Genomic DNA, 27,761 nt, shown 5'->3' on the forward strand with positions numbered 1-27,761 from the left:
CCCAGTAAAAGAAAGGGGTGTGGCTAGCTGATGAGGCCTAATAAGGCCGAAATGGGACCATCCTAGTCTCCCTTAATTTTAAAAAATTCCAGCTGAAAACATTTTAACACATACAGAATATAGTTGTCGGCTATAAATATATTAACTGCCTTGTAGTGGTCCTGGGTTGGGCCTAGAGGCAAAAAGGAGCTGTGACGTTCCTTAAATATACCAGGGTGATCCGACATAAGAAAAACATATAGCCCCTCCCTGGTACAGAGCTGGAAGGATTCAGATCAAATAGCTGTAACTGCTAGTTCTCTGCTTTACAATGCAGAGTTCACCAGATCGAATCCCAGTAAAAGAAAGGGGTGTGGCTAGCTGATGAGGCCTAATAAGGCCGAAATGGGACCATCCTAGTCTCCCTTAATTTTAAAAATTCCAGCTGAAAACATTTTAACATATATATATATATATATATATATATATATATATATATATATATATATATCTGTGTGTGTGTATATGTGTATGTATGTATGTGTGTGTGTGTGTGTGTGTGTATATATGTATGTATATATGTATATATATATATATATATATATATATATATATATATATATATATATTTGTTTTCGTAAATTTTCACGGGTATATGTATGTAGATTGTTCTGAGTTCGGGTTTTGCCCTGTGTAATGTTTTGCATGTCTATGCGACGTTTCGGCAAAATCACATTCACCATCATCAGGCTGAAGTTCCAATCTTTTGTGTTGTTGTAAATGGAAATTTACAACAACACAAAGATTGGAACTTCAGCCTGATGATGGTGAATGTGATTTCGCCAAAACGTCGCATAGACATGCAAAACATTACACAGGGCAAAACCCGAACTCAGAACAATCTACATATATTTACGAAAATATATATACGAAATTTATATACGAAATTTACGAATATATATATATATATATATATATAGATTGTTCTGAGTTCGGGTTTTGCCCTGTGTAATGTTTTGCATGTCTATGCGACGTTTCGGTGAAATCTCATTCACCATCATCAGGCTGGAGTTCCAATCTTTGTGTTTTTGCAAATGAATATTAGCAACTGACATTTCTTCTTAGCATGTAGTGTGGGGGTGGAGATTTGCTTTGAATGTAGCAAATAGATTGGGTGACTATGCTTCCGTGATCTGATTGGTTGGTGTAATCATGGTTATAGAAGGAATGGCATGAAGATTATGAAGTGTTTTGTTTAAGTCTGATTTCCAAATATAAAATTCTAAAATCATAATAATTAAAGGATTGACATATTGATTATAATGAAGTGTTTATTTTGTTTAAGGCTGGTTTCCAAATCTCTGGCAGGCGCGAGGTATCATCCCTTTTATTTAAACAAAAGGACCTCTTTTCAATTTCTATAGCTTCTAGAGAGATTCTTTTATATAAATTCTCTGTTTTGTGGAGTAATTTAGTTTTTTCAAAGTCAATTTCGTGCCCTGTTCTTTTAATGTGCTGGACAAGGGAGGAGGTCTTCTCCTGTTTCTTGACTGCATTCATATGTTCTGCCATGCGCTGGCTCACTCTTCGGTTAGTTTGTCCAATGTATGTGGCTGCACATGTTTTGCAAGGGATTTCATAGATACCTTGGTATTCTAATTGGATTTTTATCTTTGGGGCTCCTTAGGATATATATATATATTCGTAAATTTTCACGGGTATATGTATGTAGATTGTTCTGAGTTCGGGTTTTGCCCTGTGTAATATTTTGCATGTCTATGCGACGTTTCGGCGAAATCACATTCACCATCATCAGGCTGAAGTTCCAATTGGAACTTCAGCCTGATGATGGTGAATGTGATTTCGCCGAAACGTCGCATAATAAATATGAGCGACAAGTGTAATAATAATCATCTACTGTATTTTTCAGAGTATAAGACACTGCTACTGCCCGGATTGGGGGGGGGGGAATGCAGTTAGTTAGCGAAAATGGAGCTCCACCCCAGAGTACCCAATTTGCACTGAAAGATGTTGAAAGAAAATGCAGGGCGTCCTGCATAAGCCACATCCACACTATGGTAGTAAAATTTTGGGTAGCTCTTCACTGCTTACACACCAAATGTAGCCACCACCACACTTTAGACTCTGCCTCCCAGGAATTTACCTTCTTGCAGCAAACAGTCCTTGGAGAGGGGCGAATACAAATCAAATTAAATAAACAAACAAACAGTGCAGAGCCTGATTAGTACAAACAGGTGATTATCAGCCTCCCGACCAACAGCTGATTTAAGGCTGTAAGCAAACCAGGTACTGAAACTGAAGGTGAAACTAGCTATAAATTAACAAATTGCTGGGAGGTAGAGGTAGAGGCAGAATTTTACTTTCTTATGCTAATCAGACTGCTAATTCTGGATGCAAAGAGGAAGTCAATAACTATAGAATGTTCAGATTGTTAGACTTATTTTTTAAAGACTGCTTTATAATTGTTCTAGACAACTTAACAAAACAAAGAAGCTTTTTAAAATAAATGCTTGATCTGAAAAGGCCCAATGCTATTGTCTCTTCTTTTAAATAGCAAAGAATAATGTATATTTCCAGAAAACCACAACAATTTTAAAGATCTATAAAACTATCATCTGAAATGTAACAGTGTCCTGTTATAGTATTAAGGCAGCTCCCTCAGAGAAGCATTGGTAATCAACTGGACTCAGCTCCATGTCACCTCCCTGCTGGCCGAGACCAGGAGGGACACGGGTCCAGCAAACAGGTGGCAAAACTCACAGCTCCAATGGCCTTGTCCACTTCATTAGGTGTCACCATATCAAACTCACTCCAAACAAATGGACTGCATTGGCTACCAATTTGCTTCCGGACACAATTCAAAGTGTTGGTTATGACCTATAAAGCCCTATATGGCATAGGACCAGACTATCTCCGAGACCGCCTTCTGCTGCATGAATGAGCCGGGGTGGCGCAGCAGGTAGAGTGCTGTACTGCAGGCCAGTGAAGCTGACTTTTAGATCTGAAGGTCAGAGGTTCAAATCTCATCACCGGCTCAAGGTTGACTCAGCCTTCCATCCTTCCGAGATGGGTAAAATGAGGACCCGGATTGTGGGGGCAATAGCCTAGCTCTGTTAAAAAAGTGCTATTGCTAACATGTTGTAAGCCGCCCTGAATCTAAAGAAAAGAGCGGCATAAAATTCGAATGAATGAATGAATGAATGAATGAATGAATGAATGAATGAATGAATGAATGAATTAATTAATGAATTAATTAATTAATTAATCCCAGCGACCGGTGAGGTCCCACGGAGTCGGTCTCCTTAGGGTCGACCAAACAATGTCGGCTGGCGGGACCTAGGGGAAAAGCCTACTCTGTGGGGGGCCTGGTCCCCTGGAATCAGCTCCCCCCGGAGATTCGTACTGCTCCCACCCTCGTTTTCCGAAAAAGTTTAAAAACTCATCTTTGCCGCCAGGCCTGGTGTTCCTTAGATCTTCCCCACTGACCGATGAATGCTTTAGTTTGACTGTTGAATGAATGACATTGATAGTTTTTAATTAGAATTTTAAGATTGTTTTTTAAAGTATAAATTGGATTGTTATTATTGTTTCCTGTTTTCTGTACATGCTGTGAGCCGCCCCTAATCCTCGGAGAGGGGCGGCATACAAATCCAATTAAATCTAAATCTAAATCTTTGCTATTTCTGTAGGTCAGACACACATGCATAGAAATACACAGCAAACACTGTATATCATCTGTGCTGTTTGCTGTAAGGCAAATTGCTGGGGGGCAGAGGCGGAATTTTCCCCCTTGTTTTCCTCTCCCAAAATTAAGGTGGGTCTTACAAAAAATACAGTACTTAAAAATCATCTACTACCGTGTTTCCCCGATAGTAAGACAGCGTCTTACTTTCTTTTTACCCCCAAAAGCCCCCCTACGTCTTACTTTCGGGGTATGTCTTATATCTCTCATTCCCTCTTTCTCTCTATCCTTTCTATCTCTCACTCTTTCCTTCTCTCCCTCCCTTTCTGTCTCTTTCCTTTCTCTCATTCCCTCTTTCTCTCTATCCTTTCTATCTCTCACTCTTTCCTTCCCTCCCTCCCTTTCTGTCTCTTTCCTTTTTCTCATTCTGTCTTTGTCTCCTGGGGCTGACTGTGCCTGCCCTGCACCCCCCACCGCGGAGGGAAAGCATTTGGCATCGGCACCGCCAACCCCCCCTCCACGAGCAGCAAAAGCCTAAGCGTCGGAGCCGAAAGGCAAACAGTGCACCCCGCCACTTAGGCTTTTGCTGCTCCTGGAGGGGGGGAGGATTTTCTCCTCCCCGCCCCCCCGGCAGCCAAATGGCGCTGAGGCTTTCGGCATCGGCACCCACCCCTCCAGAAGCAGCAAAAGCCTAAGCGACTGGGCACACTGTTTGCCTTTCGGCTCCGTCGTTGAGGCTTTTGCTGCTCGTGGAGGGGAAGGCGCCGATGCCGAAAGGCAAACGGCGTGCCCCGCCGCTTAGGCTTTTGCTGCTCCTGCAGGGGGGGGATCGGCGCCTACCCCTCCAGAAGCAGCAAAAGCCTAAGCGGCGGGGCGCGCCGTTTGCCTTTCGGCGGAAGAGGAAAGGGAGCGGATCAGGCGGGCGGGGGCAGCGCCTTCTACTGCCGGCGCCTCCCCGCCCCCCGCGGGCTGGCAGGGGGATGGGGACTGCGCGCCCATGGAAAAGGGCGCGCGGGGGGGTATTTTGGAGTCCGAAGGCAAACAAGACAGGAGTTGCCATGGAGAGGACTTTGGAAGTGACGCCGGCTGCTTTAAAATAATAAATTTACTCAGCGGTAAGTTCCGCGGTGTCTTTCAGTGCTTCCTTACAAAAATGGGGGTGGGGGAGAAGGAAAGAAACTGGTACAGCAGCCGGCGTCACTTCCAAAGTCCTCTCCAAGCAGAGGATGCTACCTCTCCAAGCAGAGGATGAAACCACAGCCGGCTCCAGCGGAGGCAGAAAGTGACTGCAGCAGCGGCCAGCGGACGCTCGTAGACTGGCGGCGGCGGCAAAAGCAAGGGTAACGTAGAGAGGATCCGGCGGCAATACCCCCCGTGTTTCCCCGAGAGTAAGACATATGTCTTACTTTCGGGGTATGGCTCATATTAGCCGACCCCCCTGAAACCCCCGATATGTCTTACAATCGGGGGTGTCTTACTATCGGGGAAACACGGTATATCAAAACTGCCACTCACCTAATCTAAAGGCCGATAGCTTCCTTTGCCCTATTTTTGAATTATCACTCGGCAACTTTAACATGTGTGGCCTTCAACACTCTTAATTGCACAACATGCTAGCTGGGGAACTTCTATTTTATTTATTTATTATTAGAGTTGGGACCTTGTAGGTCATCTAGTCTAAGTGTGGAAAGTGAAGAAGGTGACGTAAGAATGCCGCCATTAGGAGAAGGGAGGCCTATAAATTTAAGTAATAAATAAAATAGCTGAGCTGGAAAATAAGGCTTTTCGAGTATGGGCCACCCTTGCCTCTAGAAAAAGAGGGTTCCATAAAAAGGAAATCACCATTGTTGGGGACTGCTGGCCTAATCCATGGTTCATGAACCTCACAACAACCCCTCCTTAAATGAGTGGATTCAATCTTGGCAAAGCACTGCCAGATGTATCCCCAGTGCTTTTAATGACTGAAGATGCCTCTCTGCCCAAAGACCCAACTTCAGGGCTTCTCTCATCAGGGCCTTGGACCTGGTGCCCCCTTGTCTGCAGATATGGGTCTTTGTGGCTATATTGTCCATGAGAATCAGAACATGTTGATTGATGATGTGCGGTTTGAATTGTTTGAGGGCCAGAGACACTGCTCCCAATTCCAGCCAATTGATGGGTCAGGAAGCCTCCTCCGCTGACCACGTGCCTTGGGCTATCAGGCCCTGGGCATGGGCTCCCCAGCCCGATAAGCTGGCATCCGTGGTGATGGTGAATTGGTCTGTGGCATCCGTGGTGATGGTGAATTGATGGTGAATTGACACCTGAAGGGAGATCCCTTGTCCAGAGCAGGGGAGGTCCACCATGTAAGGGATCTTAAAACCGTGGATATGACGGTGATGAGGTGTCAAATTGCTGTTCCCCGATCTCTGGAACGGTAATAGAAGCCATTGGAGGTCCCTGGCATGAAGACGGGCCCAGGGAATAATGCCAATGCAGGATACCATCTTTCCCAGTAGAGAAGACAGGGTTAATGATGGAAGTCCTTCTCTGAGATAAGTATTTGGGAAATGAGCTCCTTAATACTGACTTTTCTCTCAGTAGAGAGAAAAACCCGAGAGAGATCTGAGTTAATGATGGCTCCCAGGTGTTGAACAGAAGTAGACGGATGGAGCTGACTTTTTTTTGAGATTAATGGAGAAACCATGATCCTGTAGGATAGGCATGGTAATGTTGAGGTCTGAGCGGGTGCCCTCTTTAGAGGCCCCATGAATAGCATCCAAATAGCATAAAATGTGGATGGGCGTGGCTCGAATGTGAGCCGCCAGGGTTCCTAGGAGCTTAGTAAAGACTCGAGGAGCTGAGGAGAGCCCAAAAGACCCATGGCCAGCTGCCATTTTTGCCTCACACCCGCCTGCCAAGGGCGCAGCCATAGAAGTCTCCTGGCTGTTGTTGATGCCGCTACTGACCTGGCTGTAAATCTTGATGATTGCAGGGTAGCATCCGCTACATATTGGGCCGCTGCAAAAACTTTGTTAAAGTTGGCCCCGTAGATCATCAGGGGAAATGTGCTGCTGGAGCTGTTGAAGCCATAAAAGCATAGCTCTAGAAAAGAAATATGCTGATGCTGCACTTTTGATAGCCCAGGTATCCGCGAAGAAACATCTCTTGAGCATCTGCTCTAGGTGTTTGTCTTCAGGTCTTAAAACCTCCTCTGCTTCACCTGGCATAGCAGCCGCAGAGTGTAGGGTTTTAACAGGTTCATCAGGTTTAGGGCAGACAAGAAGATCCTCATAAGAAGGAGAAAGCTTATACAATTTCTTGTCCTTAGTTGTGGGATTAAAGCTAAAACCAAATTGTTTAAAGCATCTTTAAACAATTTGGGCATTGGAGTGACCTCTTTATCCTCCTGCTCCTCCATGAAGTATGGTAAATTTTCCTCAGAGGGGTCTGTGGAAGGAGCAGACTGTTTATCTTGCCCGGCTAAGCCTGTAGAAACTCTTGCCTTGAAAAGAAGAGATTTGAAGAGTTGGAATGGAAAAATTGCAGCCAGGGCTGGAACCTTAATTTGAGATTCCTCATCTTCTGACAGGCGATGAAACGGGCCATCATCATCCTCTACGTCCATGTCCTCATTCTCATCCTGGGAAGAATCCAAATCCTCATTAATTGGAGCTCTGTAGGATGAGAGGGAACCCAAGGCCCCGGGGGGGGGGGGGCGCGTGGAAGGGGATGTTGATAGCCGAGAGTTTGGCATCAATGGCTTTAGACAGGACAGAAAACATATATTGAAATTCTGGAGGCAGATTAGTAAAGTTTGCAGGTAAAGATGGAGATTCCTTAAAGGCCTGGGATGGGTCTGGCTCAGAGGGATCTTCCATAATGTCTAGCTCCTCTGGACCTAAGCCCCATAAGTTAGGTTGGGGTCTGTTTAGGTTTGGTTCATCCAGAGAGAGCACAGGGACCCCAGAGGGAGGCAGGTTAGAAGCCTCTTGGGGGGTCAGGGCTAATGTGCTCTTGGGCCTGCACTTTTAAACGTTTGGCTGATTTTTCATGGATTCTCTGTAATGCTAGGTCCCTTCTCTTCTCAGCCCTGGTGGGTCTAGCCATTGTATGGGCCCCCGAGGAAGAGGAGGAAGAGGCCTGGGGGATACTATCGATTTCATTACCAGTAGGCCTAACCTCTCTGGGACCTTTAGATGTGCCTCTCTTGGGAAACGAAGTCATGGCCTGAACAAATTACAGGGACAAGACTTGAGCCAAAATCTGATGGGAGAAGCTTCTAGTGTAACGTTCCCAAGAGGAAGACAGCCCTGCTCCTAGGCCCAGGAGTGTCTGCGACTCACAGTCAATCTGGACGGTACCAGAGTTCGTGCCTAGGAGTGCAGAAGGGCAGGCCTCGCTAACCTTAAACAAAAAGTAAACCAAGGCACACTGGTTTGGAGGCCTAGCCAAGAAGAAAAGGCCTGAGGGACTCAAAGCTTACTCCAGGGCCAAGCAGCGGACTTACTGGCGCCAGATGGGATGCGCGTGGGCGATCCGCAAGGGCCGACAATTACCGGGCGCTGAGGGCCTTCGTGCCAAAATAAACCGCTCCGAGATTTAAATACGGAGTGAAAACTAAAGCCCGGGGGACAATCAAGGGAAGCTTGCTAACAGTCCCACACCGCAGGAGGAACACGAGCCCTTTCTTTCCTTTTTTAAAAACGGGTTTTTTTAGCTTGCTGATAAACCTCCTGTCCGAGTAGATTTACTTGTAAATACAATGTGGCAAGCGGCGCTAGCAGGGCATTTGTAAAAAAAAAAGCAGGAGCCATGTCGCGGCTTCTCCCCTGGCCCCAAGCCCAGTAAGGCTGGCGCGCAATCAAGGCAAGCTTTAAGGCAAAAGGCAAAAATGAAATTTACTTATGTGGTAGAAATAAGATGAAGGAAAGGTGTTTTGCGAGAGGAACGAGCAACCACGACCCGCTGGATCACAGGACCGAGCGAATTCTGGGAAAGGGGCGGATCCAGCAGACTTTTTAAAGACAAGGCTCGGTCCCCGACGGATTGGACAGCGAGCAACCCACGTGACTGCTGGACCCGCTCTCTCAGTACGGAGAATTTGCAAACTATCAAGTTTAGTTTTGTTTTTGTCTTTTAAATAGTATGATAACTTCTCTGAAAAAAGCATGATCATATGATGCAACAAAAGAGCCCTAAGGCAGTGTTTCCCAACCATAGTAACTTGAAGATATTTGGACTTCAACTCCCAGAATTCCCCAGCCAGCATTCGCTAGCTGGAGAATTCTGGGAGTTGAAGTCCAGATATCTTCAAGTTGCCACGGTTGGGAAACACTGCCCTAAGGAATATGTTTTTATCTTCATGAAGGGTTATTCTTAACTGTTCTCAAATATTTGCGTCACAATAATCCCATTAGTTTTTAGGATTCAATGGAAAATATTTAGTGAAAGGGAGGGCAACCTAAATAAACTACACTCCTCCCACCCCCAAGGCATGCAGCCATAGTAAAGAGGCAGTAATCATTCAGGTTATATGTGGGTAACTTCAATCTGCTTTTTACCCAGAGGAATAACTGAAATTACCTTAAAATTCAATTTCAAGAACATAAGATGGATAAGAGCTGATTTTTTTGAAGTATGTCAATAACTCCATTTTCAATCACTTGAATTGGGTTTTACCATTTTCTTAAAAGCATTGTGGGGATAATGAACCCAGCACCATAATGGAATACATCGTAATCATAACGTCTACACACAGTCTGTGAATATGCTCATTAACTGAGCTGGTTTATCCTCTTGCAGGTGGATGAACAAGCACAGTACGGAGAGTCCAATTCCTGGTGAATACGGGACATTTATATAAATGGAAAGGGTTGGGGAAAGAGCAAGGAGGACTTCTTCCGGCAGCCCTGGAGAAACCAAGACTGAATGTCCATCATTAATTATTGAATAGAACACTTTCACCACAGCAGACTGCAAAGGATCCCCTTCTGGGATTGTTTTAATGAAGTCCCTGTCACTTAAGCTCTTGAATTTGCAGCCTCCTGAAATGATAATCTGGCTCCCAACAGCAGTTGCCTTCTCTAAAGATCCAAAGAGAAACGTTTCCTTTTCCATGGACTAATAAACTCTCAACTGGGAAATAACTGAGGGAACTGAAAAGTAAAAGATCTCCATTTTGCAGAATGAGAACAGTAAAACTGCACCCCTACAACGGACACCAAATACTTCGTATATGTTTTCACATGTGGGTTATCTGGAATGTACTCTTCTTTTTTTTCCCCAATTCATGTACAGTATAGCCATGGTTAAGAGAAACGCTTCGGTGTTGTTTAAATAAGGTTTTGGTGATTTGTTGAGGAAAGGCTAAATAGTCAAAACAGATAAGCTTATTGCCACACATAAAAGCCTCTTTAGTGATTAAAGTGATAGTTTCCCTATCATTACAAGAGCCAGTGTACTGCCTAATGATATACCAAGCATGCATCTGCTTTGGTACCAAATAAAAATATTCTAGTATCACCTCAAAACATCTGAGCTAACAATTGCTGCATAATGTGCACACCTACCTTCTGAAATTGAAATCTACATCAATCACTGAAAAATAATTAATATGCATTAAGGTTATATCAGGCAAGAAATATTTTCTTTTACTGAATAGATGATTAAATAGAATAGGCGTTGATTGCTTACCTGAACGCCTCTTCTCGTACGGTGAGTGGGTACAGCAGTCACATGGGTTGCTCCTGTCCAATCCGTTGGAACTGAGCCTAGTATTAAAAAAGACTGCTGGATCCGCCCCTTCCCCAGAATTCGCGAATCCGTAGACTAGGCTCAGTAGTGAAGCTCTTTAATGTTCAACTCTCATGTGTTATAAGAAAATAGAATAGAAGGTAAAGAAGACCACACATAGGGAGGGAAGTGACTGCTGTACCCACTCACCGTACGAGAAGAGGCGTTCAGGTAAGCAATCAACGCCTATTCTCCGTACTGAAGGAGTGGGTCCAGCAGTCACATGGGACATACCCAAGAGATAGGTCCCTAGGGTGGGAGTACATTGCTATCGTGAGAGATAACGGATTGGAGTACTCTTCTGCCGAAGGCAGCGTCCGCTGATGCGTACGAATCGATTTTGTAGTGCCTTATGAAGTAATTTGGCGAGGCCCAAGTGGCTGCATTGCAGACTTCTTCCAACGGAGCCTGAGTCGCCCAAGCGGCAGATGTGGCAGCACTTCTGGTGGAATGCGCTGTAATATTCCTTGGAATGGAGAGGGAAGCTGTCTCGTAGGCCTTAGAGATGGTCCCTCTGATCCAACGACCTATTACTGTAGAAGACACTCTGGATCCCAAGGATCTGGGATGGTAGGCTATGAAGAGTGCTTCAGACCTCCGGATGGATCTTGTGCGTTGGATATAAACCTTTAGCGCTCTAGTGAGATCCAGAGTGTGCCATCTAGTTGCCAGGGGATGCTCTCGTTGGAGGCAGAAGGAAGGTAATATGATATCCTGAGATCTGTGAAACATGGAACTAACCTTTGGTAGAAAGGTGGGGTCCAGTCGCAGAACCACTTTGTCCTGGTGAAAACTGGTAAAGGTCCTGTCTGATAGAAAGGGCTGCCAACTCAGATATGCGTCGGGCGGATGTAATCGCCATCAGGAATGCTACCTTAAAGGATAGGTACCTGAGGGACGCAGAAATTCGGGGGTTCGTAAGGTGCCTGAGTAGGAGAGTGGAGAACCCGTGGCAAGACCCAGGTAGGATATCTGTGGATTTTAGAAGGCCTGAGGTTGGCCACTCCTCTTAGAAATTCTTGGATTTCTGGAAAGGAGCGGAGGAGCTGCCTGCGAGGCCCCGCCAAGACGGAAGAAATGGCGGCCAGGTGTCGGCGGATGGTGCTGGTAGCGAGGCCCTGGTGGAAACCCTTCATGAGGAAGGTGATTATCCTGTGGATGGGAAGACACAGGGGAGAAAAACCCTCCTGCGAGCACCACTGATGGAATTTGGACCAAGTATGGTCGTAGACCCGGTTGGTAGACCCTCTTCTAGAGTTCAGGATGATTTCCACTGTGTCCGGGTCATACCCTCGCAGGTCTAAGTCCCTCCGGATAATGGCCAGGCGGTGAGGTGGAACCACTCTGGGTCCGGATGGAAGGAGGCCCCCTGTCGCAACATATCCTCCGAAACGGGGAGTCGCCAGGGGTCCTGGACGGACAGTTGTTGGAGGTCCGCGAACCAGGGCCTGCGAGGCCAGTGAGGGGCAATCAGAATTACTCGGGCCTTCTCCAGGAGGATTTTGTTGATCACGTCCGGCAGAATTGGAATTGGAGGGCAGGCATACAATAGACCTGGAGGCCAAGGGCTCCTGAGAGCATTGATTGCCTCTGCTCCCGGAGACGGGAACCTGGAGATGAAGCGAGGGAGCTGGGCATTGGCTTTGGTCGCAAATAGATCCAACACTGGATGGCCGAACCTGAGGCAGATTTGGTGGAACAGTGACTGATGGAGATTCCACTCGCCTGGATCTAAGGTCGCTCGCGAGAGCCAGTCCGCTTGGACATTGAGGCTCCCCGAGATGAGGTCGGCTAGAAGCGACTGGAGATTTTTCTCTGCCCAAAGGCCTAACTTCAGGGCCTCCCTCATGAGGACCTTGGATCTTGTGCCTCCCTGTCTGCAAATATGGCTGTTGGTGGCTATATTGTCGGTGAGAATCAGCACATGTTGGTTGGAGATGTGAGACTGGAATTGTTTTAGAGCTAGAGACACGGCTCTTAATTCTAGCCAATTGATGGGCCTGGAAGCCTCCTCCAGTGATCATGTGCCCTGAGCTAAAAGACCCTGGGCGTGGGCTCCCCAGCCCGAGAGGCTGGCCTCTGTGGTGACTACCAACTGGTCGGGACACCGGAAGGGGGATCCCTTGTCTAGGGCTGGAGAAGTCCACCACTTGAGGGATCTGCGAACCGTCGGTGGGATGGTAATGCGACGGTTCGAGTTGCTGTGGCCCGATCTCTGGAATGGTAATAAAAACCACTGTAGTTCCCTGGCGTGAAGACGGGCCCAGGGGACAATACCAATACATGACACCATTTTACCCAAAAGGGAAGATAGGGTGGCAATGGAGGCAGATTGCTGGGGCAGGAAGCGAGCAATGAGATCCAAAATGCTGCGTTTTCTCTCAGTGGAGAGGAAAACCTGGGATATCTCAGAATTAATGATAGTTCCCAGATGCAGAATGGAAGTGGATGGATCAAGGTGGCTCCTTTTAAGATTTATGGAGAAACCATGATTCTGTAGAAACGACATGGTAAAAGAGAGGTCTGCAGCCACACCAGTTCTGGAATTCCCATGAATTAAAATGTCATCTAAATAACATAAAATATGAATGGGAGAGGCCCGGATATGAGCTGCCAAGGATCCCAAGAGTTTAGTGAAGACTCTGGGAGCTGAGGAGAGCCCAAATGGCATAGCCCTATACTGAAAATGCCTGCCTTGAAGGCAAAGCGCAGAAATTTCCTATGGACCTTGGCAATGGGAATATGGAGGAAGGCCTCCGTGAGATCCAGAGACACCATAAAGTCTCCCTGATGTAGAGCTGCTAAAATGGAAGATAAGGAAAGCATTTTGAATTTCCTATATTTTATGACCCGGTTCAATTTCTTTAGATCTAAGATGGCTCTCCAGCCTCCAGAGGTCTTAGGGACCATGAAGAGGATGGAAAGGAGCCTAAACCTCTCTGGAGAGAGGGGACCGGTTGAAAAGCTCTAATAGTCAACAAAAGAGAAATAGCCTCCTCCATTCGGATACGAGATGGAGTGGAACTGGGAGAGGAACAAGAAATAAAACGGTTAGGGGGAGGTAAAATGAACTCTAACCTTAGGCCCCTTTCCACAGTGTCAATGACCCAGGGGTCCTTACAAGAACGGTGCCAGGCGGAAGAGAACCAGGCTAGGCGACCGCCTATGGGAAAAGGAGGAAAACTTACCATCTGGCTCTTTTGGAAGCCCTGGTAGAAAGAGGATCCTCTCTGATAACGGGAACCTCTGCCCCTGGTGGTTCTAGATTGGGATCGAAACCGAGGGGAATACTGACCTGGACTCTTTTGAGATGCGAAGCCCTGATCCTGTTGACGTCCTGTGCGCCGAAAGGGCTGCGGTTTAGGGGCCTTCTTGGTGGTAGGTCCCAAGACCTTCTTCTTGTCTGTGGTCTCCGTAAGGAGAGGGTCCAGAAGGTCTCCGAAGAGTAGGTTACGTTTCAGCGGACCCATGGCTAACTGCCACTTCTGTCTTACTCCCGCCTGCCAAGGGCGGAGCCATAGAAGTCTTCTGGCCGTTGTGGAGGCTGCTACTGACCTGGCTGCAAATCTGGAAGATTGGAGGGTAGCATCTGCTACATATTGGGGAGCTGCGAAGATTTTGTTGAAATCCTGTTGGCCCCGTAAGTCATCTGGAGTCAGGTGTAGTTGGAGCTGACGAAGCCACAAGAGCATAGCTCTGGAAAAGAAGGATGCCGCTGCAGCACTCTTAATGGCCCATGAGTCTGCCAGGAGACTCCTTTTGAGCATTTGCTCAAGTCGTTTGTCCTCTGGCCGGAGGACCTCCTCTGCTTCGCCCGGCATGGCAGCAGTCGAGTGGAGTGTCTTCACTGGTTCATCTGGCTTGGGACATGTTAGGAGTTCCTCATAGGAGGAGGAGAGCTTGTAGAGCTTCTTGTCCTTGGGAGTGGGAGTAACGCCAGCGGTTGGGTGGTCCCACTGTTTAAGCAAGGCATCCTTAAACAACTTGGGCATAGGAAATGCCTCATTGTCTTCCTGTTCTTCCATGAAATAAGGAAGATTTTCCTCCGGAGGGTCTGATTTAAGAAGTAGCCTGTTTTACTTGCCCGGCTAGCCCCGTGGATACTCTAGCTTTAAGCAGGAGAGATTTGAAAAGCTGCGAAGGAAAGATAGCAGCTGGGGCTGGAATCTTAATCTGAGATTCCTCATCTTCCGACAGACGCTGAAATGGGTCATCATCCTCTTCTGCATCCACATCCTCATCCTCTTCCTGAGAGGAGTCAGAGACCTCCATGCTGGGGCTCTGTAGGAAGGAGAAGAACTCACGGGACGGGAGGAGCGTGGAGGGGGATGAGACAGAGAAGGCACATTGAAAGATGAGAGTTTAGCGTCAATGGTGTTAGACAGAATAGTCAAGATAGACTGAAACTCCGGTGGCAAGGAAGAAATATCAGCCGGAAAAGCCGGAGGATCCCTGAGGGCCTGAGCAGGTTCTGGCTGGGAGGAATCCTCGGTAATATCTGGCTCCTCTGGACCTAAACCCCATAGGTTAGGTTGGGGTGGATTTAGGTTTGGCTCATCCAGGGATAGCACAGGAACCCCAGAAAGAGGCAGGTTAGAGGCCTCCGGGGGGGTTGGATAGATATGCACTTGGGCCTGCACCTTAAAAAGTTTGGCTGATTTATCATGTATTTTTTGTAGGGCTGGGTCCCTTCTCTTCTCAGCCCTGGTGGGCTTGGCTAAGGAATGGGAGCCTGAGGAAGAGGAGGAAGAGGCCTGGGGAACTTCAGTAGAATTACCAGTAGGCCTAACCTCTTTGGGACCTTTGGTAGTGCCTCTCTTGGGAAAAGAAGCCATAGTCTGACAATTAACAGAAGACAAGGCTGAGCCAATAACTGAATAATAAGGAGAAGAATTTCAAGGACTTCCCAAGAGGAATGGATCCTGCTTCGAGGCCTCGAAGCTGCTGAAACTTGAGGACAATCTGGGCAAACCCAGAGTTCGTGCCCCCAAATCCAGCGGGGCCAGCCTCCCTAAACTTTATAATTAAGTAAACCAAGGCACTCTGGTTGGAGGCTTAGCCGGTGGAGAATTTAGCCTGGGACCCCCAAGGCCCGCTCCGGGATCCACGCGGTGGACTGAGGCCTACGCGGCTGGCAGGAGGCCAACACGAGAGGCCTAGATTTAAAAAGGGCGCGAAGGCCTTCGCGCCGAAAAAAATCGCTCCGTAAAATTACTTAAAGGGGAAGCGATCGACTAAGTCCAGGAGACTAGAAGGCGTCTCACTCCGCAGGAGGTATTTTTTAAGCCCTTAAATATTTTTGTATACAATAAATAATCAATAATTCAATAGATTAATACTTGCACCAGAACCTCCAGGCCAAAGGATTAGAAGAATCCACAAGCGGCCGCAGGAATCGTAACCGGCAAAACCGCCGGGGGAAAAACGAAACCGCAACTTCTCCAAGGAAAAAAGCCGAGCCGCAAACGGCTGGCGCTATTAGTGCAAGTAAATAATAATGATAAAGCAAATCTTACTACTTTTGAAGAAAAAGGATCGAAGGGAAGGTGTTAGTATGTTGAACGAGCTATCACAATACAACCGCAGGATATGCGAACTGAGCGAATTCTGGGGAAGGGGCGGATCCAGCAGTCTTTTTTAATACTAGGCTCAGTTCCAACGGATTGGACAGGAGCAACCCATGTGACTGCTGGACCCACTCCTTCAGTACGGAGAATCCTTCTCACAGGGACTTAAATCATTAACATTGAGTTTTCCTGAGCAGGACCTTAAACCACGATCTAAATCAATTTTGCTTAAATTAACTCTTGCCAAAATGCCAAACACCAGCACAGCCACATTCTCCTGAAAAGCTGGAACTGGATGGGATGGTTCTCCTTCTCACAGTGTCCCAGGGTCTTTTGCAGCCTTCTTATGGACAAACATAATGAGAAATCATTTAATGTTACTAACTTAACAACTTCGATGATTCACTTAACCACAGGGGCAAGAAAGATACTAAAATCTCCGAGTCCTTGGAGAGGGGCGTCATATAAATCCAATTAATTTATAAATAATAAATAAATAAAATAAGGCAAAACTCACTTAACCAATTCCCAATATTTATGTTCTCAACCAACATAAATATTGGGCTCAATTGTGGCTGTAATTTGAGGACTACCTGTATATAAATATCAGCAATTTGATTTGCCCTCTTCTTTTGGACTTGGATACATTTCTTTTTTTCCTCGTTTTTCCCTCCAGTTCCATTTTCCCCTCATCTCTTGCCTTTGACACCAGGAGCTCTCTTGTTTTCTTCCGCTTGAGCCGGGAGAAAATAGTTGCCTGACTATCAGTATGAAACCCCCTGAAATAATCATTCTTGCAGCACCCTGCTCTGCAAGCTCAGATAAGTATTTAACACTGTTACTTCAGTAGATCTTCCCCAGGTATTTATTGATCGGTATTTCCTTTAATACTTACCTGTACATATTCAATATCTCAGGAAGGTAAACTGAAGTAGTTTACAATCACATGAAGGCTAATTCTGGCTTGTGTTCCCTTTTGTATTTCTTTTTGTTTAAATATAGAAGTCATTTTTCTGGAAATTTTGAAAGAAATGAAAAAAATCACATGGGAAAATTAAGTGCATGTGCTTCAGTTTTTAAAAACCCTCACTTTATTTATAAAATAAGTAGACCTGCTTAAAATTTAAAAGGTTGGTTTAATTCGCAAAAGTAAATTCATAAATCTGCTGATAGAATTTATAAGGTGGTGAGTTGTAAGGAAAAGAACACTTCCTTTTTTGCCTTCCCAAAGAAACACGCAGTCAAAATGCTGTCAAGGAAAAAAGAAGAAACTGTGAACACTGTAAGTTATATATTCTTAGTTTTGTTCCCCATTGTGTCAAACGGACAGGAAGTAAGCTGACAAACGAAGAGGAAGAAAGCTCAGAATACCAATGTTGAGACATGAGCATTAACTGAATCTGAAACACTATCACTTTCAGCAGTTTCCATTTAGAAACATAGAAATGTGTAGATTGACGGCAGAAAAAGACCTCGGGGTCCATCTAGTCTGCCCTTATACTATTTCCTGTATTTTATCTCAGGATGGATATATGTTTATCCCAGGCATTCAGTAACTGAATTTAAACATGCCTGGGATAAACATATATTTTATGTTTTAATGTTTCAATGTTTCTTATTTTTTTAAAAAGCTTGTTATCATTTTCATAGACTTCTAAAAACTGGTCTCCTAATCCGAGGCAAGAATAGAAATATTTATATCTAAACCAATATCTTAACAATTTCGTGTAAAATGAACCCTCCCACCTAAAAATAGTCGGGGGGAGATAATAATAATAATAATAATAGAATGCCAACGATAGAAGGCACCACTGAGGCCATGAAGTCCAATCCTTTGTTCAGGCAAAAACCACATCAAAGCATCTTCCCTGGATGGCTGTCCGGCCTCTATCTAAATTTGGCCAGCAAAGATGGTCAACCACTTCTCTGGCTAAGTGGCATCTTGTGTTTCTGCCTAGAGCTTTTCATCCCAGCCCAGTTTTGGCGTCTGGCACTCTGGCAGCGGCAGGCACTGGGCAACTAGTTAATGCCCAAATAATGGAACACAGCCCCCTCTCCTGTAAATCATTTGAGTTCTATCCTGTTATCATTTGCAATGTTTTCCTCTTTATATTGCTTGTCGTATTTAAGAATCATCCTATGCATCATATTATTTGGATACAGTGGTTTTTCTAAACGGTTTCCTGGCGATTATTAACATTCTGATGGTTAGATAACTTTGATCATTTAACGATAACAAAAAAAACATGTATGCTAATGATTTCGCATCAAAAGCTAACTCCTCAGTTGCAATTTAACTCAGCTACATATAACTAGGCATATTATTGACCACCTTGGTGTTAATCATTTATCTGGAGGAAAAAAGAAAAGTCAACTTTCTTCTCATGTATTGCAGAATACCTTCAGGACAGTCTTCTGCCGCACGAATCCCAGCAACCGATTAGGTCCCACTCAGTTGGCCTTCTCTGGGTCCCGTCGACAAAACAATGTTGTCTGACGGGCCCCGGGAGAAGAGCCTTCTTTGTGGCGGCCCTGGCCCTCTGGAATCAACTCCCCCCTGAGATCAGGACTGCACCCAACCTCCTTGCATTTTGCAAATTACTGAAAACCCACCTATGCCACCAGGCTTGGGGGACATAACTGACCCTTAGCTGTTTCATTTTATGTATGGTTTAATTGGATGGTATGACTGTTTTTAAAATGGGTTTTTATAATTGTTTTTAATATTAGATTTGTGCTTTGTATTTTGTTGTGAGCTGCTGAGTCTTCGGAGAGGGGCGGCATACAAGTCTAATAAATTAAATTAAAATTAAATTAAAAATATTTTTCTGCATGATTCCCTGGGGGTAATTACTGTTTCTTCTTGGGGTTCTGAATATCTGTTTGCAAGCACAATTTCCCCCCACCAAATAGGCCTCAATTTTTCTGAAGGATTTTCATTTGTTTCCTTCACACAAATGAAGTGAGCCCATGGCAAGACTTCTTTTGGAAAATGTGCAGGAATTCCAGTTATCTAACATGCTACAGGGAACCAGATCGCCAAAACCCTTTTCTTCCTGTTGCAGCAATTACAATGTCTTCTTAGTTGTTTAAAACTGAGAATCCAAGAAAGCTGCCCCATCTATTCCAAGCTATTTAGTTATAACAAAGGAATGTTATTCAGGGGTTCTTCCCCTTTGCAAGAGTATCATATTTGCATAAATTGCAGTAACTTTAGATAGGCTTTTGGTGTTTTTTTTAAAATAAAGTACCTTATTGCCCTTTTAAAAAGTGTAATCATACTGGTTTTCATAAATATACAAATAAAGTGAGATTTGGAGATTAGCTTTTCCCTCTTGGTTTCTGTAAATTGCATAAATAAACAGAAAAATCAACCTTAAAAATGCAATTCAATTTCATCAACCCAAACTATACACAAAGGAGAAAGAAAATTTTAATGTAAAGAAACATATAAAATATAGTCCAGTGATGGTGAACCTATGGCACGGGTGCCACAGGTGGCATGCGGAGCCATATCTGCTGACACAGGAGCTGTTGCTCTAGCTCAGTTCCAACATGCATGTGTGTGCCGGCCAGCTGTTTTTTTGACTTGCAAAGAGGCTCTGGGAGGGCATTCTGGGCTTCCAGAGAGCCTCCAGGGGGGATAGAGACCCTCCCCCAGCTCCAGGGAAGCCTTTGGAGCCTGGGGATGGTGAAGCATGAGCCTACTGGGCCCACCAAAAGTTGGGAAACAGGCCATTTCTGGCCTCCAGAAGGCCCCCCGGGGGGGGGGGGAGCTGTTTTCGCCTTCTCCAGGCATTGAATTATGGATGTGGGCACTCGTGCATGAACGATAGCACACACATGCTCTCTTTCGGCACCCGAGGAAAAAAAGGTTCGCCATCACTGATATACAGTGATCCCTCGAGTATCGCGAGGGTTACGTTCCAAGACCTCTCGCAATAATCGATTTTTCGCGATATAGTGGTGCGGAAGTAAAAACACCATCTGCGCATGCGCGCCCTTTTTTCCATGGACGCACATGCGCAGATGGTGGAGCCGGGGAGCGATGAAAGTGCGGAAGCCGACAAAGATTGCTTTGAATGTCGGCTGCCCCCGCCCCCCCCAGCGCGTCCGGCGCCCTCGCCGCTACCGCCCGCCCACCGCTTGCCCGCCTGCCCGATCCACCCCTCTCACCGGCTTTCGGACACGGGTCCTCCTGCAGCAGCGCTGCCGAGCAGATCAGCTGCTGGGCGGCCGAAGAAACCTTCCCTGGGTCTTCCCCGCCGCCCACGCAAAGGGGAAACCCCGATCTTCGGCTCCTCGCTGCTGCCCGCCCGCCGCTCGCCCGCCCGCCCGCCGCCCGAGAGCAAGAAGGGAGAGATAGAGAAAGAGAGAGAAGGAAAGAAAGAGATGAGAGAGGGAAGAAGAGAGTGTGAGAGAGGAAGAAGCAAGATAGAGAAAGAGAGAGAGAAAGAAAGATGAGAAAGGAAGGAAGAGAGTGACGTCATCGGGTGGGAAAAACCGCGCTATAGCAAAAAAAACCCATGGAGTATTTTTTAATTAATATTTTTTGAAAAATCGTGGTGTAGCCGTTTCGCGAAGATCGAGATCGCGAAAATCGAGGGATCACTGTAGTCTGTTAAAAAATGGAAAAACTGATAGTCAGAAAAAAGAAAAAACAGAAAGGCAGGGTTCAGTTATAACAGTAACTTAAGACTTGTGGACTTCAACTGCTAGAATTCTGGGAGTTGAAGTCCACAAGTCTTAAAGTTTCCAAGTTTGGGGATCCCCGGGTGATAACTTCAGTGGCTTTGGTTTTCCCTTCCCTTCTCTCTTGCCTTTTGATTTGCCAGACTTTGGTCAGCTGAAGTAGTTTATTCTTTATTTTTGTAAGCCATAACACAAATGTGCAAAAATTTCACAGCCATGATGGCTTTTTACTCTTTCAATAGTCCTGAGATACACAACATGCTTCACAAAACAAGCCAAAATGTTGTGACCCTGGTCAATGTGAAGGAAGATTAATTTCAATTGTAATTGGTAAGCCTGGTTTGGCTAGTTGGTGCAGTACAGTCACACCAGAGGTCTTTGTGCATAATTAAACCATAAAGGAACTGATGCCAAGCCCAGTAGCAGGAACTGCTGAGATGATTTTTTTTTGGGGGGGGGGGGGGGCACCTTACAGCCCTCAGTACTTTCAGACAGCCTGGCCTAAATTGTCAATCCTTGGGGACCGGTTATAGCTTGTAAAAAAGGCCACAATGGGTTAATTATTACGGGTTACAATACTGGAATCTATTCAGAAAAAAACATCTAATTTAAACAGACTTGATCCATTTAGTGATATGAATTGAACCACATTTTAGTTCAAATGCATGAAAAATATCACAAGCTGGCTTGAAATATAAAGTTATTCTGCCGACACACCTTCAATTATGCTCAGTCTAACAACTTATCCAGCCCAAACTTTTATTTGTTTTTTTTTTTAATGGAAAATTGACCAAAATTAGAAGGTTTGGGATTAGAATTTCCTAATCTTTAGCCAGTACTGAAGACCATCTGGTTCTGAGATTTTTACAAGTCCCCTAGACTTAACCAACTGGATATAAAACTAATTCAAAATCATTATAACCTGTCTTCTCTCTTAAAATCCAAGGCAAAAAACGACAACAAAAAAGCAATATAAAGAATAAAACTTCCTGCCATAATAACAAGGACAGTAAATAACTGAATTATATTAGAGGTGCCCAGGAGCATACAAGTATAAATCCAGTGAGTTGAGAGATCAATCATCTACGTCAGAGATCACCAACCCCGCGTCTGTGGACCTACATTGGGCCACAGAAACCGGTCCGGCAAACAAGCTAAGCCTCATCCGTGGGATGCAGGCAGCACACAAAACCACGCCACCTTTGGTCTCTGGAAAAGCCTCTCTGTCCGGAGCCGGTCCCTGGGGCCCAAAGGATGGCGGCCACAGATTTACAGGACAAAGTATTTTTCTCTACCTATTTTCAGCATTTTCTTTTTGATTGAATAAGTTCATGTGTCATTCCCCTCATATACAATTCAACCTTCAGTCCCTCTACAAACAACATGCCGTATTTTTCAGAGTATAAGACGCACCTTAGTTTTGGGGAAGGAAAATAGGGAAAAGAATCTACTTGCCAGGTATTTATCTGGCTAGCATCCTTAGTCTGGTCAGCTTCAGCACATTAAAGCTCTGGGTAGGGCTTTAAATACACCTTATTCAGAGGGAGTAACAATGAAAGAGCTTGCAAGCCAGTAAGAGCTGGGAACATCATTAGCACCTGGAAAGAAACAGTCGGAGCAAGTAGAACAATGGAAAAATCCTGCAAAGACTTAGGGCTTGGAAAACATTCTTCTTCCAGGAGAGTAACAATGAAAGAGCTTGCAAGCTGGTAAAAGCTGGGAACATTGTTAGTCCTTGGTTAGGGCTGGAAAGAAACATTCGGAGCAAGTAAAACAATGAAAAACAAAACCCTACAAAGACAGGGTTTGGAAAACATTTCTTGCAGAGAGTAACAATGAAAGAGCTTGCAAGCGGTAAGAGCTGGGAACATGGTTAGGGCTGGAAAGAAACCTATTCAGAGCAAGTTAGAGCAATGAAAAAAAAAATCCAGCAAAAACTTAGGGCTTGAAAACATTCTTCACAGAGAGAAACAATGAAAGAGCCTGCAAAGTAAGAGCTGAGAAGATCGTTAGCAGCTAGTTAGGGCTGGGAAATAAGCTACATTCAGAGTATAAGATGCACCCTAATTATCAGCCTCTTTTAGGGAGGAAAAAGGTACGTCTTATACATCAAAAAATATGGTAGTTGCTGATATGTACAAAATATTGTCCATTTCATTTTCAATCAAGCTTTAAGCATTTGCTGAAAGGTAACAATCCAAAAGGAATACCAAGGGCCAGCATTCAATGAATTTGAATGAAGCATGCGCAGAACAGAGAAAAAGAAAACTGCTTAGCGAAAGAGAGTTCATCCTGACCCCTAACTTTTAACTATAATTAAAACCTTCCTTCTTGTGAGTGGACAACCCGAGCCCCAGTCTCTCTCCTCAGGACCTCCGCATTGAAAAATGGCATTTGCCTCTCAGGGTCATCTTGTGCTTGCACAGTCCATGAGGCGAGTTTTCTCTCTTTGTCTGGCAGATGAATGCTCACTCCACCTTGGTGCCTCTTAGCACACAGTCATCTGTCCCCAAATGCACAGGCTTAGCTTCTGATTCACCAGGACAATGTTATGCAGATGGCTGATTTGGTTCAGATGCAAAAATAAGTCCTGGAGCAGCTTAGAAACGTGGAGAGAATTCAGACTGGTGTCCAGCTGTCACTGCTCTCACACTTTCTCTCCTACTGAATATTCATGATTTTAATGGGAAATGTAAACTTTACAATGTGGGTTAACCAAAGACATATCAATCAGTGATAAATTGTGCCTATGATGGAGAAAAGAAAGGGGCAAAAACAGATTCACTCTGTTTTATTCTTCCAATGCTTAATTAGTATAAAGGAAATAAATGCAGGACGTCATCTACTTAAAAAACCACAGTTGAGCCAAAACCTTCTGTTCTTGAGACATTTGTTAAGTGAGTTTTGCCCCATTTTACAATTTTCCTTGCCACTTTTGTTAAGTGAGTCACTGCAGTTAATAAGTTAGTAACACCTTTGTTTGAACCACTTGTCAAGCATCCAAATGTAAATCCCATAATCATGGGGATGCTGCAATGGTCATAAGTGTGAAAAAGAATCATGAGTCATTTGTTTTTCAGTGAAGTAACTTCGAACGGTCACTAAGTTAATTGTTGTAAGTCGACAACCGCCAGTACATTCTTTTGATCCTTGACCAAAACCACGTTTGCAAAGTGCTCTCAATAACAAGCTCTTTAAGATCAAACACCAAGGAAGGCAAATAGCAGAGTTTGTGTTTCAAACAATTTGTGGGCGGTTCTAGGAGAAAGAAACAATATATTTTGTTCTGGTTCAAACATGAAGGTTTTGGCAAGAATTTAATCAGAGGATGACATGAAAACTCTGGGTCAAACAGCAAGTGCGGAAGCGCAAAGGACTCCCACCAGTGAAGAAGTAGGCCTCTGGAACGGGACAACTCGCCATGACCAACTCGCTGTGGGACAACTTGCCAGAGAACAATTTAACAACCATTCAATTTAATTATTCAAAATCAATTTTAAAATAATTTTAATTTTTGTCCTTCACATTTAATTCTGTCCCACCTTTGGCATCTTTTCTTTAATGATTCTATTCCACCTTTTCTTTGATATTAGTGTCACTCTTGAACCACAGTGAATTGTGCTGAGTACTTTGGCTACTGCAAGTTGGCCGTGGCGAGTTGTTTGTGGTGAATTGTGCTACACCTCTATGCGTCTGCCTCATCCAGCAACACTTAAAACCCAGAATCTGAAGCTAAACTGATGTCCACAATTTACGAAGCAGAAAAACATAGCAGGCAAAAAATACTGTATTTTTCAAGACTATAAGACACACCAGTATATAAGACGCACTAAGATTTTAGAAACATAGAAACATAGAAGACTGATGGCAGAAAAAGACCTCATGATCCATCTAGTCTGCCCTTATACTATTTTTTGTACTTTATCTTAGGATGGATATATGTTTATCCCAGGCATGTTTAAATTCAGTTACTGTGGATTTACCAACCACGTCTGCTGGAAGTTTGTTCCAAGGATCTACTACTCTTTCAGTAAAATAATATTTTCTCATGTTGCGTGGTTTTTCCCGCCCGAACTGACCAAACTGACGTGTACAATTGCTGGTTGGCCAAAATCTCGGCCAATCAGCTTTGCCATTGTAATAAGTTTGCCCGGCAATGGTGATACAGCAAGATTTCAGCCAATCAGCATTATTGCAAACATTTCGCCCGACAATGCTGATTGACAGAAATCTCGGCCAATCAGTGTTGTTTGCTCAGCGTGCTTTGCTTTGAAACTTTTGGAACTTTTTGAGCTGTTGGTCGGAGCTGTTGGTCGGATTTGTTTCTTGCATCTGTTACTTGGATCTGTTTCTTGGATCTGTTACTTGGATCTGTTTCTTCGATCTCTTTCTTGGATCTGTTTCTTCGATCTCTTTCTTCGATCTCTTTCTTGGAGCTGTTTGTGAAGACTTCTTGTAAGATGGCACCTAAACGTGGCATGCGGAGTGGAGGCGGCGACGCTAAAAAGAGCAGGAAGATGCTGACAATCAAGGAGAAAATTGAACTTTTGGACATGCTGAAAGCGGGACGTTCTAATGTAGATGTTGGTCGGCATTATGGGATCAACGAATCGACTGTGCGATACATTCGGAAAGACGAAAAGAAGATAAGGCAAACTTCTCAGATAACATTCAACAAGGCTGCAAAAAGAATGGTGACGCCTAGAAACAAACGCCTTATGAAGATGGAAGCTGCTTTGTCTGTGTGGGTACAAGACTGCCGCAAAAAGAGCATTGCTTTGGATACGAACACTATACGAACCAAGGCTCAGCAATTGTACAACCGTCTTGAAGACACAGAAGGAGGCGATGCAGATGAGGGAAACCCAGGTGAGGGCTGGGGTTTTTTATTCTGTACATATTTAAGTGTTTTTAAGGAAGGGGGGAGGGAGGGATGGAAGGGGGGAGGGATGGAAGGAAGGAAGGAGGGATGGAAGGAGTGATGGAAGGAGGGAGGGAAGGAAGGAGGGAGGAATAGAAGGAGGGATGGAAGGAAGGAAGGAGGGATGGAAGGAGGGAGGAATGGAAGGAGGGAGGGATGGAAGGAGTGATGGAAGGAGGGAGGGATGGAAGGAAGGAAGGAGGGAGGGATGGATGGAAGGAGGGAGGAATGGAAGGAGGGAGGGATGGAAGGAGGGAGGGAGGGAGAGGAGGGAGAGAGGGATGGAAGGAGGGAGGGAGAGGAGGGAGGGATGGAAGGAGGGAGGGATGGAAGGAAGGAGGGAGGGATGGAAGGAGGGAGGGATGGAAGGAGGGAGGGATGGAAGGAGGGAGGGATGGAAGGAGGGAGGGATGGAAGGAGGGAGGGATGGAAGGAGGGATGGAAGGAGGGAGGGAGAGGAGGGAGGGATGGAAGGAGGGAGGGAGGGATGGATGGAAGGAAGGAAGGAGGGAGGGATGGAAGGAGGGAGGGATGGAAGGAAGGAAGGAAGGAGGGAGGGATGGAAGGAGGGAGGGATGGAAGGAAGGAGGGATGGAAGGAAGGAAGGAGGGATGGAAGGAGGGAGGGATGGAAGGAGGGAGGGATGGAAGGACTGTATGCTTTCATTCAAGTCACTCCTCTCTCCCTTTCCTGTCATTCTCTGTAGATGAAGGTGCTGTTGACTCTGAAGACCCCCAGCCATCAACATCTTCTGCTTCTTCAGCCCCAGCCACATTCACAGCAAGCAAAGGGTGGTTTGACAAATTTCAACGGCGCTATGGCCTGAAGAGTGTGTCATTGCATGGAGAAGCTGCCTCAGCAGATACAGGTGCAGCTGAAAACTTTGTCCAGCGCACGTTTAAAGATCTAATTGCAGAAGGGGGCTACCTTCCAGAACAGGTGTTCAACATGGATGAAACAGGCCTGTTCTGGAAGAGGATGCCTTCAAGGACTTTCTTGATGCAAGATAAAGCCAAAGCCCCTGGCTTTAAGGCCATGAAAGATAGAGTGACTTTGATCATGTGTGGGAATGCAGCAGGCTTTTTGATGAAGCCAGGGCTAATTTATAAGTCACGAAATCCAAGAGCCCTCAAGAACAGAAATAAGAATGCATTGCCAGTGTACTGGATGCATAATCCTAAAGCATGGATTACAAAACCCCTCACGCGGGACTGGTTTCATCAGTGCTTCATCCCACAGGTGAAGGATTATTTGGCTGCCAAAGGACTCAATTTCAAAGTGCTTCTCCTAATGGACAATGCTGGAGGCCATGATGACCTGGCACATGAACATGATGGGGTGGAAGTCGAATTCTTGCCACCAAACACCACATCGCTTATCCAGCCGATGGATCAAGGTATTATCCGCGCATTTAAGGCACTGTACACGCGCAATTCTCTTGGAAGCATCGTGGAAGCAATGGATGCTGATGAAAACTTCACATTGAAGGCCTACTGGCGTCAGTACACAACTGCATCTTGTCTGAAGAACATTCAGAGTGCCTTAATGGATATGAAGTCACAGACAATGAATGCCTGCTGGAGGAAATTGTGGCCAGAAGTGGTGCATGATTACAGGGGATTTGCTCCCGAAGAAATTCAAGATGCTGCAGTCCAGAACTCTGTGAAGCTGGCACAGGCACTGGGTGGAGAAGGCTTCGTTGACATGACACCAGAGGAAGTCAATGGTTTGCTTGATGAGCATGGCCTACCGCTGACAGACAAAGATCTGGAGGAGCTGACCAAGTCAGCGAGTGAAGAAGAGGAGGAGGAAGTGGAAGCTGAACAAGCTGAGGAAGAAGAAGATGTTGGCCTAACGCTTGAGCGGCCTGCAGAAGTGAACAGAACTGCTGCACATCTCCAACGCATGGTGGAACTTTGGGATCCCAACATGACTCGCTCTATACACTTTAAGGCCTCCCTTGACAACACCATTGCACCATACAGAGCCATGTTAGCCAAGAAAAAGAAAAATCGCCAACAACTGCCCATAACTATGTTTGTCACAAAAACCATGAGGTCTGTCACACCATCACCTGCAGCGTCCATTGTAGACATGGTGATAGAAGAAGATCCCGATTTATCCT

The 27,761-nt window shown here is 45.3% G+C and overlaps 1 protein-coding gene across 1 annotated transcript in view; it reads right to left on the bottom strand.

Annotated features, from left to right (window-relative positions):
- Positions 1–27,761, bottom strand: part of GLG1 (golgi glycoprotein 1) — a 126,475-nt gene that overhangs the window by 78,991 nt on the left and 19,723 nt on the right. The gene's annotated exons all lie outside the window — the stretch shown is intronic.

This window comes from Erythrolamprus reginae, chromosome 9 (genome assembly GCF_031021105.1).
Source record: "Erythrolamprus reginae isolate rEryReg1 chromosome 9, rEryReg1.hap1, whole genome shotgun sequence".
NCBI lineage: Eukaryota > Metazoa > Chordata > Lepidosauria > Squamata > Dipsadidae > Erythrolamprus > Erythrolamprus reginae.